At 51.6% G+C, this 15,518-nt stretch overlaps 1 protein-coding gene across 9 annotated transcripts in view; it reads right to left on the bottom strand.

The window, feature by feature from the left end:
* Positions 1-15,518, bottom strand: part of CTIF (cap binding complex dependent translation initiation factor) — a 313,773-nt gene that overhangs the window by 244,417 nt on the left and 53,838 nt on the right. The window contains exon 2 of one of the 9 annotated variants that reach the window (XM_082641324.1): positions 1,230-1,358. The exons of the other annotated variants lie outside the window; for them this stretch is intronic. The gene's annotated coding sequence lies outside the window, so the exon portion shown is untranslated. The remainder of the gene's footprint in view (positions 1-1,229; positions 1,359-15,518) is intronic. 9 annotated transcript variants of the gene reach the window in all.

The raw sequence follows: 15,518 nt of genomic DNA, 5'->3' as shown, positions 1-15,518 counted from the left end.
TTTCATCCTTTGTGGGGCTCACAGCGCTACATCAGGGGCCAGAGGTCTGGAGGAAAAGGTAGGGCCCAGAGACAAGAAGCTGGAACTGTCCCAGCCCTCTCAGCATCCTTTCCCACCCGCCCAGTGACAAAAGGCATTAGCAGCTGTAAATTTAGCCAATCCCTTTAAGAACAGCCAGGCGTTAGAGGCATCACCTCCTCCCCCAATCCGCAGGACCAATTCCACGACCTGCCAACCAGATGAGACTCTTCTGTTTCGCTGCCTGCTAGCTCTTCCCTGGGGAATCCATCATTCTGGGCCCTGAAAGGGCAACCCCGCACCCCTCACCCTTCCACCTTTCCCCTCAGGCCCTCAGCACACAGCTCAGCTGCGACCTCAGAGAGGAAGCCCAGGGCTCATTTTTCGGCTTTCTGTAAGGGGTCCGGCCACCTGGCCCGCAGGCCGGCTGCAGGGAGCTGTGCAGTGCAGTAGGGGGCTCGCTCTGGGCTCCTGAGCTCAGTGGCCTGGGGACTCATGGGTCTGTCCATCCAGCCCAGCAGGACAGCAACTCTGCAGATGGATACAGGCACATCTGAGCTGTAGGTGGGCGGCAGGGCCCCGCCAGTCAGCGCTGCTCCCCTGGTGCTGCATCGCATCCACCCACCACGTCTCCACCAGCACAGCCTCGCTCCCCCAGCCCGGACCCCCTCCAGCAGTCGCTCCTGGTGACCCTGCTACACACAAGGCCCGCCCTTCTCCACTTCCCTCCCCAACACAGTGCTGGCAACTGCCACCTACACCCAGAGCCTGCAGGAGGGCTCTCTCCTTTGTGTCAGGCAGCCCCCAGGGCAGGGCAGGGCCGGGCCAGGCCTCCCGCTTCCAGTGTGGGAGGAGAGAGGCCAGGTGCCAGGGGAGGAGGACACCCACAGCCCTCCCTGAGGAAGCCATGGGAACCCCCTTCACAACGTCCTGCAGCAAACCTACCCCTCTGAGTCTGGCCCATGCCTCACCTCCTGCATAAACAGGACTCAGGCAGAATGCCTTTTCCCCCAGCCTGCAGCCCTCAGGCTCGGCCACTCATGTCAGTGCTGGCCTGGGGACTCTGGGCCACGCTGGTGCTTACCAAAAAAAAGCAGGGGGATTCAGGGGAGGCTTCTGTGTACAGGAGCCTCAGGCCCCCAACCACCAGAAGTAGAAAAGTTTAGAAACACTCAGAGCTGGAGGCGACCTCACAAATCAGCATCGTTTACCGTCTCAGGAGTCAGGACACCAGGCATCCTCTACATGTCTGATACTGGTATAACCCTTGTTACTCAAACATCAGATGAGGGTTAGCTAGGGTGGTGCTTTTCAAACTGCAGGTCTCGGCGGTTTAGTGGCTGCAAAATAAACTTAGTGTAAGGCAAACTCATGATCTCAGCATGAAAACTATACAACAAAGTTGAAAAGTCCAGTGAGTAACACACATTGTAAGTGAAACTATTGTTTCATGGAACTTTTGTCTCATCTAAATACACCATGGGGGCTTCCCTGGTGGCACAGTGGTTGAGCGTCTGCCTGCTGATGCAGGGGACGCGGGTTCGTGCCCCGGTCCGGGAAGATCCCACATGCCGCGGAGGGGCTGGGCCAGTGAGCCATGGCCGCTGAGCCTGCGCGTCCGGGGCCTGTGCTCCGCAACGGGAGAGGCCACAACAGTGAGAGGCCTGCGTACCGCAAAAAATAAAAAAATAAAATAAAAAAATAAATAAATAAATAAACACACCATGGAAATGTATTTCTTTCTGTGAGGCGTGGTCAAAAGACTTTATGAAAAGTGGGCCAGAGCAGTGCTTCCCCAACTTTCCTGTGTGCGGCGATCACAGGCAATCTTGTTAAAATGCAGATTTGGATTCAGTGGATCCCAGGTGGGGCCTGAGAGGCTGCACTTCTAACAAGCTGCCAGCTAGCTGGTGGTGTTGCCGCTGGTCAGAGGACCCGGCTTAGAACAGCCAAGATCTAGAAAACCTGTCACATCCCTTCTATCCATTATTCAGCTCTTCCACCCTGGTGGGAAAATGGCTGGATTCTCCATCCTGATCCTCTGGCCTGCTGGCCAGCTCCCTGGGAGAGGGGCAGTTTCTCTCATGGCCCACTTAGGGCCAGGCAGGACCTTGACAGGCTGAACTGATATTTATTTGTGGACCCTGGGATCACTGACCTCCACCCCAGGCTCTCGGCACCAGGAACACATAACAGTACTTGCTTAGAGTCCCACAGGGCCGAGCTGCGGGTCCAGACATACCCAAATGCTCTCAACAAGTTGGAGGGGCTTCTGAGATCTAAGCCTCGTGACCTCCGTGGATCTTAGAGAATCCAGCCCCTTTACTGAGCAGATGAGGACACTGGAGCCCAGAGAAGGGGAGGGTCTGCTGGGAGCCACTCGGATGCCTATGGATAGAGCCCACCTGTAATGCAGGTCCCCAAGACCCTGAGAGTCTGCCATCCCCAGAGACCCCCTGCTGAGCTGAGTCACCTCTCCCCCTCCCCCAATGACTGCCAACGTCTCTGGACCCCAAGTGCAGTTCTGGGCTACAGTCATTAACATCAGACAGTTATTCCTAAATAACACACAGCCCCCAAATCATTGCATCATTTTCACACCCTATTGAACCCTCACTCCATGCAGGGCCCTGGGCCAAGCCCTGTGGATCTTTCAGAGTTTCCATGGAGAGACCAATGGGCCCAGGCCCTGCCGCTCTCTCCCCAGAGCAGCCTCTAGGAGTAACTGAGGAGCTGGACTGGTTTTCACAGTGACGGCTCAGGCCACTTGAGCCAAGAAGACAGGAGAGACGCTGGGAACCCTACTCTCCTCAGCATGCCCGCTGTGGTGGCACCTGGAGAGGCACCTGGGAAGGGGGGCGCGGGGAGAGGGAGCGGTGCACCCACAGCAGTCCATGCACAGGACACACCCCATCGGATCCCAGTCTCCCGACTGGGACGTCCTCTAGAGAAAACACCCTGAAACTGTCACTCCCCCGACCCTGCAGAGGCCTCCGCACCAGCAGACGAGCCCGGACCAATGGGCACAAGGGCATCCAGGGTGGGCTCTTGAGGTCCAGCCCCTGCATTACCCCTGGACCGTCCTGCCGTCCATATCTGCCCTCCCCTCCAGCCCCCGGGGTCAACAGGAGCCTCCACCGGGCTCCAGGTCCAGACCCCCCAGCCGCTCCCTTGGCTGAGCACAGGCTGCTTCCTGACACCTTCACACCCCGCCTTGCACTGTCACCCAACTCTTATCCTGCTCTTGAATTTTTTATGGGTTTTTATCTTGTCTTAACAAGACTTCATGGTCTTTGGGGGCCCCGCTTCATCCGATACCTCTCACCGTCCCGAGCCCTGACGGCAGACGGGCCTCCGGCTCCCCAGACCCCTCCCACCCAGGCCAGCATGCTCCTTCCCCGGGAGTGGGCCTCCCAGCTCCTCTGCCCACTGCTGCTGGGCCCAGGCTCCCCGCCAGCCCCTTCCCAGCTCTTAGAACACTACAGCCAAGGGTGCTGGGGGTGGACCTGTCCCATCCCCCGGTTCACCAGCCTCCAGGGTCACCTGGTCCCAGAACCAAGACTCCAACTTCTTCCCACCACATTCTAGAGCTTCCTTAAGGCAATTTACCTCAACAGGTACTGAGCACCTGCTGTATGTCGTGCCCCACAGGCTCGAGGGGGCAAGGAAGTCACAGGCCTCAGGGTCACTGGCTGGCCAGCCCCATCCTTGGCTGGAGTCAGGCCGCTTCCTCCCTGCCTCCTACTCCTAAGATAGGGAAACATGATGATTCTGGGTTCCAATGCTGGCTAAACCAAGCTCTGTAACCTTGGGCAGCCCGTTTCCTCATCTTTAAAGTAGTCTGATGATAAAAGTACCATCTCATAAAATGTTGGGAGGATTAAGTGAAAACGCATGAGAAGTGGAGCGCGTGGGTCCCGCCATCAGCCTTGAAAAGCTTCTGAGTTGACGGACAAAGAGTGGAACCTCACGCGGAGAATGCCGGGAACAGAGCCCAGAGGTGTCCTGCTCTGAACCCGGCGATGCATCTGGGAGAGCACTTCAGGTGAAGGCCACAAAGCTCCTCCAAGCCCGGTGGCCCAGCACCCAGGCCTTCCTTCTCAGGTGACACTCTCCCTCCAGTGTCTCTCTCGGGGTAACCAGGGTCCCCAGTCATCTTGCTCCCTCCTGGCAACAGCTTCCTGAACCAACCCAGCTGGAGCAGTGACAGTACCAAGTGGTTTCAGAGACACTGGCGGGGGTCTCGGAAGCCTGTCCCCTGGGGGGCTGTGACCCTGCGGGCCTGTCTCACGGCTGGGAAGACAGAGCTGGCTCCGAGAACAGCATCCCTTCCCTCTCCCCTCCTCATCCTCCAGGACCCCTTGATCAAGCCCACCTCTGGACGCCACCCTGACTACCCCAGCTCATAGTGACCCTGTCCCTCAGAACAGCCACAGAAGCTGCTCACTGGGCCCTTCAGCCTCTGTCCCCTGCCACCTTGGATGACCAACTCTTCCCGCACAGGAGCATAACCACAAAGCAGAGACTGCAAATGCTCATTAGGGGCCATGTCAGGACCACAGTGTATTTCGTTTGGTCTGTCCTGTATTTTTTAAATATTCAAGCCAATTTATTTTATTTTATTTTATTTATTTATTTTTTGCGGTACGTGGGCCTCCCACTGTTGTGGCCTCTCCCGCTGCGGAGCACAGGCCCCGGACGCGCAGGCTCAGCGGTCATGGCTCACGGGCCCAGCCGCTCCGCGGCATGTGGGATCCTCCCGGACCGGGGCCCGAACCCACGTCCCCTGCATCGGCAGGCAGACTCCCAACCACTGCGCCACCAGGGAAGCCCTTGAGCCAATCTTATAAACCAAAAGATTTCACGTAAAAATCCACATTTCTGATTTTCTTGAAAGACTGTGAGATCCAGCAATATTGGCCTGCCTCCCAACATTACAAGGGTCAGCTAGAGCTAAGCAGGGCCGAGCCCTTCAGACAGGGCACGTGATCACCAGTTCTCCACAGACCCCGATGCTCCCTAATGTCTCCCCACGGCCTACAGCCATCACTCTCACGCGGCTGCACGCACTCACATGTTACCTGCCTGGCCCTCACAGACATCCGCGTTTGAGACCCCCCCACTACAAGAAAGAAACTGTAGGTGGTCTATGACCACAAAAATGAGGAGTGTCCCTAAGAACTTGGAAATCAAGAACAAGGACTGTCCCCTGGGAGTTACAATGTGAAATCAGTACATGACAGTCCAAAATAGAAATATGCAAAGTCACTGCAAAGAGGGAGGTTTCCGGACCAGCAGGACACTACCCTAACCTGGTTGAAGACAGGTCACAGAGCTATTATAGGGAGATTGTGTCACTCTGCAGGGATTGGGCTGCACTGGAAACAAAGAAAATTGTCAACCACAGAAGGCAGTGTACCCCCAAACTCTGTCCAGGGAAAGGGGTGCCCCTCCTGGGTGTCTTGAGGGAGGTCCAGGTGAAAGGACAGGGCTGTCCCACTGCTCCCTGTGATGCCTCCACCATACTCCAGCTCAGCCTTGAAGTGGTCTGAGGGGCTGCCTCCTTCCTCAGCTAAACTACAAGCTCTTAGAGGCTGAGGACGTGTCTGCTCATCCCCTTGTGCCCTGGGAGCCAGACCTGAGCCCACTGTAGGCTTTCAGTTAATCATTGAGTATCTGATGCTGGATTCTCAGAAATTAGAAAATGGACAGCAGGTAACTGATGCTCCGTCCCTTTGGTATTAACACACAGGCAGCTGCTGGCTGCTGGTAGGCAGAGACGGGTGGCACGTTAGCAGTGGAATCAGCTAGTACAGTAGGCTGGGGATGGACCCCTGTTTGGCTGAGTAGCCTGCATGTATCACACACAATGCTTGAGGCCCACTGGATAGCAACCACAGGAATTTCGAACTTGATCCAGTGCCCAGGCTCTTATCACTCTCCCTGCATTCCTCCAGGAACCACAGGCAGAACTGAACAGCAAGTGCCCAGGAGTGTAAAACCACAGAAAATGGAAGACCAGACCCCTGATTCCTGGAGTGGCCTCCAGGTCTGGAGCCAGCACACCCATGCTGCCCCTGCCTTTGTTTGGAGGACGCCAAGAGGGCTGCTCCTGCTCAGGGCCAGCTGCCTTTGACCTTTACTGAAGCAGGAAGGCAAACCATCAATACTGTATTCCCCACAGATTGCTGGTTTCCAAACTACTTTCCTCTAATACCATACTTATTTTTCAAATTAAATTATACACGGCTGCCCAGCTGCCCCGATATAGAAAAGATAACAGCCAGCATTTATTGAGCATTTACTATGTGCCAAACCCTTTGTTAAATGCTTGTCATATATTACTTTAATCCTCAAGACAATCCTATAATGTAGGCACCTTTTTGTCCCCACTGTACAAATTAGGAAACCGCGGCAGAGAGGAATTGCCCAAGGTCATCTGGTAAGAGGCTGGCTGAGTCAGAACTTGAACCCAAACAGAGGGGCTCCAAGATACGGTTACTCTGATTAAACAGAAGCCAGGAGCCCAGAACTCCACCCACTCAACGTTCCCATCCTTGCCCAACATCCCCCATGAGCTGCTGTTCCCCATGGTCACTGCTGAAGTGGGCCCTGCACTGCTCCAGGTCAAGGCTTTGTGCCTTTCACAGGATAAGACAGTAAGCTACCAGAAAATATGAGCTATTGAATCAGATCTGAAATTATCTGTCCAGGCTTGGGAGGGGGCTCTGGGCCTCTTGCCCTGGGGTCTGCACAGCCCAGCACCATCCTGCCAGTCGCTTCTCAATCACCCTGTGTATGAGGGAGACAGGTATGCGTCACCACTTCCCTCTTACACATGGGGACCCTGGAGCAACGTGCCTGTGGTTTAGCGACAGGAAGGACTGCAACCCAGGCTTCCTGACTCCAGCCCCGGGTGTCTCCCCAGGACCAGCAGCAGCTCAGAGTCCCACTGCTTTGTGGCACGAGCCAATAAATCACTGACTGTTCCCACCAGCTTGTGCTGTGATAGGGCAGAAGCTCTGAGGGATGAAGAGGAAAGGGACTGGATGGAAGGGATGAAAGTCCTACGTGCTACGGGGATGGAAGGGATGAAAGTCCTACGTGCTACGGGGATGGAAGGGATGAAAGTCCTACGTGCTACAGGGACTTCTGGAGAGAGGGGGTGGGAAAGCCAAGCTCTGCAGACCACAGACATCTGCTGGCTACGGCTGTTACCTTGTAGAACACGGAGCCCAACTACTGAGATCTCGGCAATGACAGCCACAGCAGAGATGAGGGCTGCTGGCCACGGCCATGTTGAAGGCTCAGGTACAGTAGTTTTCCTGGGGTTGGTTTCCCCCAAGTGTTTCTCTCTGGGACATGTTGAGGTCACATAATTAGGGAAATAGGCAGCCAGAAAATCTGACCTCCAGGTCACTCCCGTTGGAACCCACTAGAGTGTGTGTTCCTGTGGACGTGATCATTTTGTCTCTCCCATCAATATACTTCCAGGGCCCTGCACAAAGTAGGATTCCACAGAAGATGGATGGAAGGACTGGGGTCTCCCGGTGAGAGGGCTGCTGTGACCTAGGAGCTCTCCCCGGGGGCTAGAGTGGGGTAGCTGCAGCAAGGGCGCCCAGACGCAGCCGGATGCCTTGCAGAGAGAAGGGAGAACCCACCTGGTGGCAGATCCCAGATGACTGTTCTTATTAGGCCATCACAGTCCTTGGGCTCTATTTCCCATTAGCCCTGCAGTTAGTTTCCCTCACTGGAGTGTGGTAGCAGCAGATCACCTCTTTACGGCACGCAGCAGGAGCAGTCTGTAGCCAGTTACAGCCAGAGGGAGCAGGCTGAGTGGTTAACTGGCAGATAATTAACTGAGAAATGCCCCACAGCCCTCTGCAAACTCTGCTGAGATGGGAGAAGGGGATCTACAAAGCCAGAAAAGGGCCTCCATTCTCTCAACCGTCAATGGATTTCACTCCAGAATCCTGGGAGCTTAGAAGTAGAAAGGCCCTTACAAATCACTGAGTCAACTGTGGGTGAGGACATGGAGAAATTAGAACCCTCATGTGCTGATGGTGGGAATGAAAAATGATGCAGCTGCTTTGGACAACAGTCTGGTAGTTCCTCATAGGATTACACATAGGGTTAATATAAGATCCAGGGGCTTCCCTGGTGGCACAGTGGTTGAGAATCTGCCTGCCGATGCAGGGGACACGGGTTCGAGCCCTGATCTGGGAAGATCCCGCATGCCACGGAGCAACTGGGCCCGTGAGCCACAGCTACTGAGCCTGCGCGTCTGGAGCCTGTGCTCCGCAACAAGAGAGGCCACGACAGTGAGAGGCCAGCGCACCGCGATGAAGAGTGACCCCTGCTCGCCACAACTAGAGAAAGCCCTCGCACAGAAACGAAGACCCAACACAGCCAAATAAATAAATAAATAGAGAAAAAAAAAAAGAATATAAGATCCAACAATTCTATTCCTAGATATATATACATACATACATATATATATATATATATATACATATAACCAAGAGAAATGAAAATACATGTCCGTACAAAAACTTGTACGTAAATGTTTTTATTATTATTTTATTTATTTATTTATTTTTAACTTTTGGCTGTGTTGGGTCTTCATTGCTGCACGCAGGCTTTCTCTAGCTGCAGCGAGCGGGGTCTACTCTTCTTTGCGGTGTATGGGCTTCTCACTGTGGTGGCTTCTCTTGTTGCGAAGCATAGGCTCTAGGCACATGGGCTTCAGTAGTTGTGGCACGTGGGCTCAGTAGTTGTGGCTGGCGGGCTCTAGAGTGCAGGCTCAGTAGTTGTGGAGCATGGGCTTAGTTGCTCCGTGGCATGTGGGGTATTCCTGGACCAGGGCTCGAACCCATGTAACCTGCATTGTCAGGCAGATTCTTTTTTTTTTTTTTTAATTTTATTATTTTATTTTTATTTATTTTTGGCTGAGTTGGGTCTTTGTTGCTGTGAGCAGGCTTTTCTCTAGTTGCGGCGAGCAGGGGCTACTCTTCGTTGCGGTGTGCGGGCTTCTCATTGTGGTGGCTTCTCTTGTTGCGGAGCACGGGCTCTAGGCACGTGGGCTCAGTAGTTGTGGCTCGCGGGCTTAGCTGCTCCGCTGCATGTGGGATCTTCCCGGACCAGGGCTCGAACCCACGTCCCCTGCATTGGCAGGCAGATTCTTAACCACTGTGCCACCAGGGAAGTCTAGTAGTATTACTAATAATAGCAAAAACATGGAAACAACCCAAATGTCTGACAACTGATGAATAGATAAACAAAATGTGGTATATTCAGGCAATGGAATATTATTCAGTCATAAAAAAGAATGAAGTCCTGATACATGCTACAGTGTGGATGAACCTTAAAAACATTGTGCTACGGGGCTTCCCTGGTGGCGCAGTGGTTGAGAGTCCACCTGCCGATGCAGGTTCATGCCCCAGTCCGGGGAGATCCCACATGCCGCGGAGCGGCTGGGCCTATGAGCCATGGCAGCTGAGCCTGAGTGTCCGGAGCCTGTGCTCTGCAACAGGAGAGGCCACAACGGTGAGAGGCCTGCGTACCGCAAAGAAAAAACAAAAAACAGAAAAAAACCATTGTGCTAAGTGAAAGTCACAAAAGACCATGGATTACACAATTCCATTCTTATGAAATGTCCAGAATATGGAAATCTATAGGGACAGAAAGTAGATTAGTGTGTGATTAGGGTACCCACTAATGTGCAGGTGAGGGGATGGAACAGGTGGGCAGGAGGGCAACAGTTAAAGGGTATGGGATTTCTTACTGAGGTGATGAAAGTGTTCTAAAATTGACTGTGGTTGTCCATTTCTGTGATTATACTGAGAAGCATTTAATTGTAAACTTTAAATAGGTGAACTGTATGGTATGTGAATTATATCTCAATAAAGTCTCTTTAAAAACTAGTGTATTGGGCTTCCCTAGTGGCGCAGTGATTGAGAATCTGCCTGCTAATGCAGGGGACATGGGTTCGAGCCCTGGTCTGGGAAGATCCCACATACTGAGCCTGCGCGTCTGGAGCCTGTGCTCCGCAACGAGAGGCCACAACAGTGAGAGGCCCGCGCACCGCGATGAAGGGTGGCCCCCGCTTGCCACAACTAGAGGAAGCCCTTGCACAGAAACGAAGACCCAACACAGCCAAAAATAAATAAATAAATAAATTTTAAAAAAAAAATTAAAAAAAACAAAAACAAAAAACTAGTGTATTTACACAAGTTGGTCCCAAGATAGTTGCCCTGGGTTTGAATCTCTGGCTGTGTAGCTTAGAGACCTACCCAGAGAAAACTATAGCTGTGAGAATCAACTAAGACTATAAGTGAATAAAAGAATATCAACAAAAAGCCTAAAAAACTGAGTCCAGATTCCCCCTAAATCTGACAGAAATGTTTGCAGCTTCCCTAGAAGGGATTCTGCTGCTTCAACAAAGATAGAATGCATCTCCTGGTGCAGCTCCATTCATCTATCCATTCATCCATTCTTCCATCCACCCACCCACCCATCCATCCATTCACCCATCCCTTCATCCATTTTTCCATCCATTTATCCATTTATCTGTCCATCCATCCATCCATCCCTCCATCCATTTATTCATCCATTCATCCATTTATCCATCCATCTACCCATCCATCCATCCAACCATCCAACCATCCAACCATCCATCCATCCATCCATTCCATCCACCCACCCACCCATCCATCCATGCACCCATCCCTTCATCCATTTATCCATCCATTCATCCATTTATCTGTCCATCCATCCATCCCTCCATCCATTTATCCATCCATCTATCCATCCATCCATCCAACCATCCAACCATCCATCCATCCATCCCTCCATCCATTTATCTATCCATCCATCCATTCATTTAATAAGTACCTACTCAAGTTTGATTTTAGGTGTTAGGAACAAACAGGAAAGTAACCAGGCAATTGGTATCATGAGTTAAGTGTTGTGGGCCGCAGAGGTGCAGCACCAACACATGGGACGAATGTTATTTTTATTAGTTTGTTCTAACTGACCAAAAAATGCAAATAAAACTACTAGATTTTAAAACCAGGAGAAACCTTAGAAAGCCAAGTCATCAATTCTAAGACCCACCATTATTTTATGAGCCACAAAGAAAAGAAAAAAATGCTGCCAATTAAACTATGACATAATGCCTTAATGACAAGCCTGCATGCAGACAAACTGGTCACACGAGCCTCACATAGCTTTGCGGTGGTTTCATCTCTTCTGAGGGATTTGGGAATTTCTCCTGACTTTGGCGGCATGCATGAGACTGATAATTCCTATTGTTTTACAAGAAAGTATGAAATTGCAGTTCTTCCCCCAACAACAAATATTTGCTTTTCTAATATCAAATCAATGCCCCACTACTGCTTCCCTGTCCCTCTGTGTACACAGTAACATTTGGTATCAATAATAAATTATAGTGAGATCTTTTGGAAGACATTTTGAGTGCCAATCCACTTAACAGGTGGATGACCAACGACACACCCAATTCAACTGAGGTCATGACAGTCTGAACAGCAGGACCACATTCACACCTGCTCAGGCAATGACAGCTATGCCATGTGACACACCTGCCATGTGGCTAGCAGCCATCAGTAGTAAGATGCACCCTGATTTCAGAGACATTAACATGTGGGGGGGAAATCATGTCTCCTAGAAGCAATGAAATGGTCAAGTCATTCCCTCATATTACAGATGAGGAAACACAAGCACAGAGCTGTGACATGACACATCCCAAATCATGGAGCCAGGACTAAAACTCTTATTAGTTGAGATTTGTGCCAGTGTGTTTCCTTTTTACTCCCTCAGGCCACCTCCAGGAGACTGCCATCTCTAAGCTTCTCTTACATTTTCTTGTTTAAAAAAAACCAAAACATGCAACTAGAGATAATCATATTAAGGGAAGTCAGAAAGAGAAAGACAAATACCATATGGTATCACTTATATGTGGAATCTAAAATATAGCACAAATGAACCTATCTACAAAACAGAAACAGACACATAGACATAGAGAACAGACTTGTGGTTGCCAAGGGGGAGGGGGGGGGGAGAGAGATGGACTGGGACTTTGCGGTGGTAGATGAAAACTATTACATTTAGAGTGGATAAGCAAGGTCCTAATGTATAGTACAGGGAACTATATTCAATATCCTGTAATAAACCATAATGGAAAAGAATGTAAATATGTATATGTGTGTGTACAACTGAGTCACTTTCCTGTACGGCAGAGACTGGCACAACATCGTAAATCAACTCTACTTCGATAAAAAACAACAACAACAATGAAAAAAAAAAAAGAAAACAGTCTTTTAGAGCATACCCAACAATAAGATGAACATATCTGTACAAACAGTCATAGTCCTACAAGCCCATGAAGGTGGGCTCATTCCAATGTCATCTAAGGGACCATGTTAAACATGCATGTAGGCAAAGAAGGACCATTAATTTACAGCTGCCAGGAGACTGCATTTCCACTCCCCACAGGCTGGTCCCCAGGCTGCCATCCAACAATATTGTGCCATGTTTATAAATGAAGGTGGCCAGGTGTTTTTCTCAGAGTTACACATTCTCCCTATAGGTGGGGGCCCCGGGAAGACAGCCTCTCCATCAGATCGCCTGTAAGAGTCTAGAAACGGCCTTGCTGAGCCTGATGTGAGAAATCACTATGTCTATTGCATGCAGACAGAATATGCGGAGTTCAGGAAACTGCTAACTGATTCTCAATATCTAAACATGCTGCTCGCATCCTGGCAGTATATCTGTCTTACAGGGTACCGGATCAACATGGGGAAAAACACATTTTTCTTTTGTAAGCCTGGGATTGCAGAGCTGGCCCTTTGACATGAGCACAGATTAACACGATCAAGTCCTCTTTGCTTCAGCAAAAAAGTCCTTTTTCTTTTCCTATAGCTGGATAAAGAACAGGCCCAAAGCCTTCAAGGTGAGGATAGAGCCAGTTAAACAGAGCTGAGATATGCTTCCTCTAGTAGAAGACCGAAGCCTGAAAACTGAACCAGATATGGGCCTGCCCAACAAGGATGAGGACAGCGGCCTGTGGAAACAGCCAGTCTACGCGGCTGAGAGCAAGGAGGGCACTGCTCGGATTTCAGCAAGAGTCACAGCCTCACCAGGGACACCAGTGTAAAATGGAACTAACATGAGATAAGCTGCCTTGGGACTGATGTAACAGGAGGCCACTCAGGGCTGGAATACTGGGGAAAAGGGAAAGAACTAGTTACGGTGCAAAAGGTAACGAAGAATTTGTCCATCACCCAGCACTGTCCAAGGGAGAAAAAAGCATCCAACATTCCAGTCTATTTGCAGTGCCAAGCCAGGAACACAGCTGCGGACATTGAGCTGTCAGAGCTCAAAAGGAATATCCATTCAGGGCACCCCTGTGCCCTTTATTCTGGCTCCACCTTTGACTCAAAGCACAACAAACACCTGCCATTTCCTCAGTGCGTGCCAGGCGCCGTGCTAGAACCCGGGTACCAGGTGAGACGTGACTTCTGCCCTGAGGATCTGCCAGGGTGGCAGGCAGAAGATGGCACACAGGAATTCCTGTCAGGAGCCACAGAGACACCGGTACAAAGACACACACGGGAGTCAGCACAGAGTAACTGGTGGGCAAACACATTGCACGACCTCCAGGAAGGTACTGAACCCTGGGAGCCTCAGTCTCCTCAGCAGATAAGAACCCCAACTTGACAGGGCAATTGAGAGGATTATATAAAATTAGCACAGTCCCAGGCAAACAGTAAGCAATCAATATATGACGCGTACACTTGATGTGCTTATTTCAGAATCAAACATGCACTGGAGGCTCCATAAACAATGGCGATTAATAATTTGGGCGATCATTTCACGATATATACAAATATTGAATCGTTATGTTGTACACCTGAAACTAACATAATGTTATACGTCAATTATTCCTCAATAAAAACAAACAAACAAAAAAACCCAACGAAACAAAACAAAAATAATATAATTTGTCCGGGAGAGAAGGTCAGGGAGCACCTACCTTGAGTGACCCTGGAGGAGGATGGGAGGTCCGCGGGGTGGGGGAGGGGAGAGGCCCCAAGTGCAGGGACCGCATCACCGAGGCACCACCAAGCCTGTGTGCTATCCCGTGAGGCCTTGACCTCCTCTAGGGCCGGGGCCACGCCGCTGCCTCCTCTCACGATGACCACAGCAGCCAGCCCAGGCAGCTGGGCACAGTACAACTTGCTGCATAAAATGGCTCCCAAATTCTCATTCCAACCCGCCGGGCGGAAGGGGTTGAGTAGGGGCTGGCCTTTGCCCCCAGGTACAGTCACGGAGGCAGGGACAGGAGACCAGCTCTTCTTCCCAGGCCTTCAGGACATATGACCACCATGCTGGGCCCAAACGTCATATCAACTCAGCTAAGGTGACCCTCACAGTAGGGCCTTCTGAGAAGCTGTCCCAGCCTGGGAGCACCTGCTGGGTCCCATCGCCTCTAGTTGGCATCCCTTCCCTCCCCTGCTCTGCCTGGCAGTGGGAAGCCCCGTGTGCAGGCCCAGAGGGAAGATGTGGGTCAGGACCTATGACCCCAACAGCAGCCTGGGGCACCACTGGCTGAAAGAGTGCAAGACCCCACTTTCCCGATTCATCCTCATGAGTGGTGCTGAGCCACTAGGATGAAGAGCGTGAGCAATAAATGCTGTTATCCGTGCAAAGTGCCCAGACCTTGGAGCTGTTGCAGGTGAGACAGGAACTAGCAACTGGTTGAACCTGAACCCAGGTGTGTGTATCAGCACAGCCGCTCGCTCAGCCCAGGCATCACACGCTCATCTACAGCATCCGTGCTGCTTCCCTGCTGGTCCCAGCTCCCCGCCACCCACGAGCTCCCAAGTAGCAGCTACTAGCGACAGCACACACCTGTTGTGTGCCAGACACCCTTCGAAGTGCACCTCATGTTTCACTGCATTTAGTGCTCACTCCCACGGATGCTGTGACTGTGTCCATTTGACAGTGAGGGAAACTGAGGCCCAGGGTATTATTGGATGCATTGGTTGTCAACGTGGTGAGCGGCCCTCTTCTGGCCTCACATACTCAAAGTGGACTGGCCACTTTGTGGGTATCAGAGGCTGGAAAGCTTTGGGGAACACTATGCTGGCTCAGGAATCACCCCCGCAATGGAAGGCTGTGAGGAGGGGCCAGGGCACCCGCTTCTCAGAGCCATCACCACGCTGAGGGTCTCATCCGTCTGCCCAGGACACAGGCGCTGCCCTGCCTCCCGATAATGGGTGTACCTGGTACTGCCCAGACTCTAGAAGGAGGAGGGTCTCCTAATTCCCTTAGGAACTAGCCAGGTGCCCTGTTGACCTGGGCAGTGCAGAGGCCCGGCTGAGCAGGAAAGGAGCTGGCGTGGAGGGGAACAGACTGCTGGGCGCTGAGATGCCGTCATACCCAGCAACAGAGACGGTTCCACTGGGGCTGCCGCCCCA

The sequence above is a fragment of the Mesoplodon mirus genome, assembly GCF_964341445.2.
Source record: "Mesoplodon mirus genome assembly, chromosome: 13".
Lineage (NCBI taxonomy): Eukaryota > Metazoa > Chordata > Mammalia > Artiodactyla > Ziphiidae > Mesoplodon > Mesoplodon mirus.
This window is presented reverse-complemented; position numbering and strand designations above follow the sequence as displayed.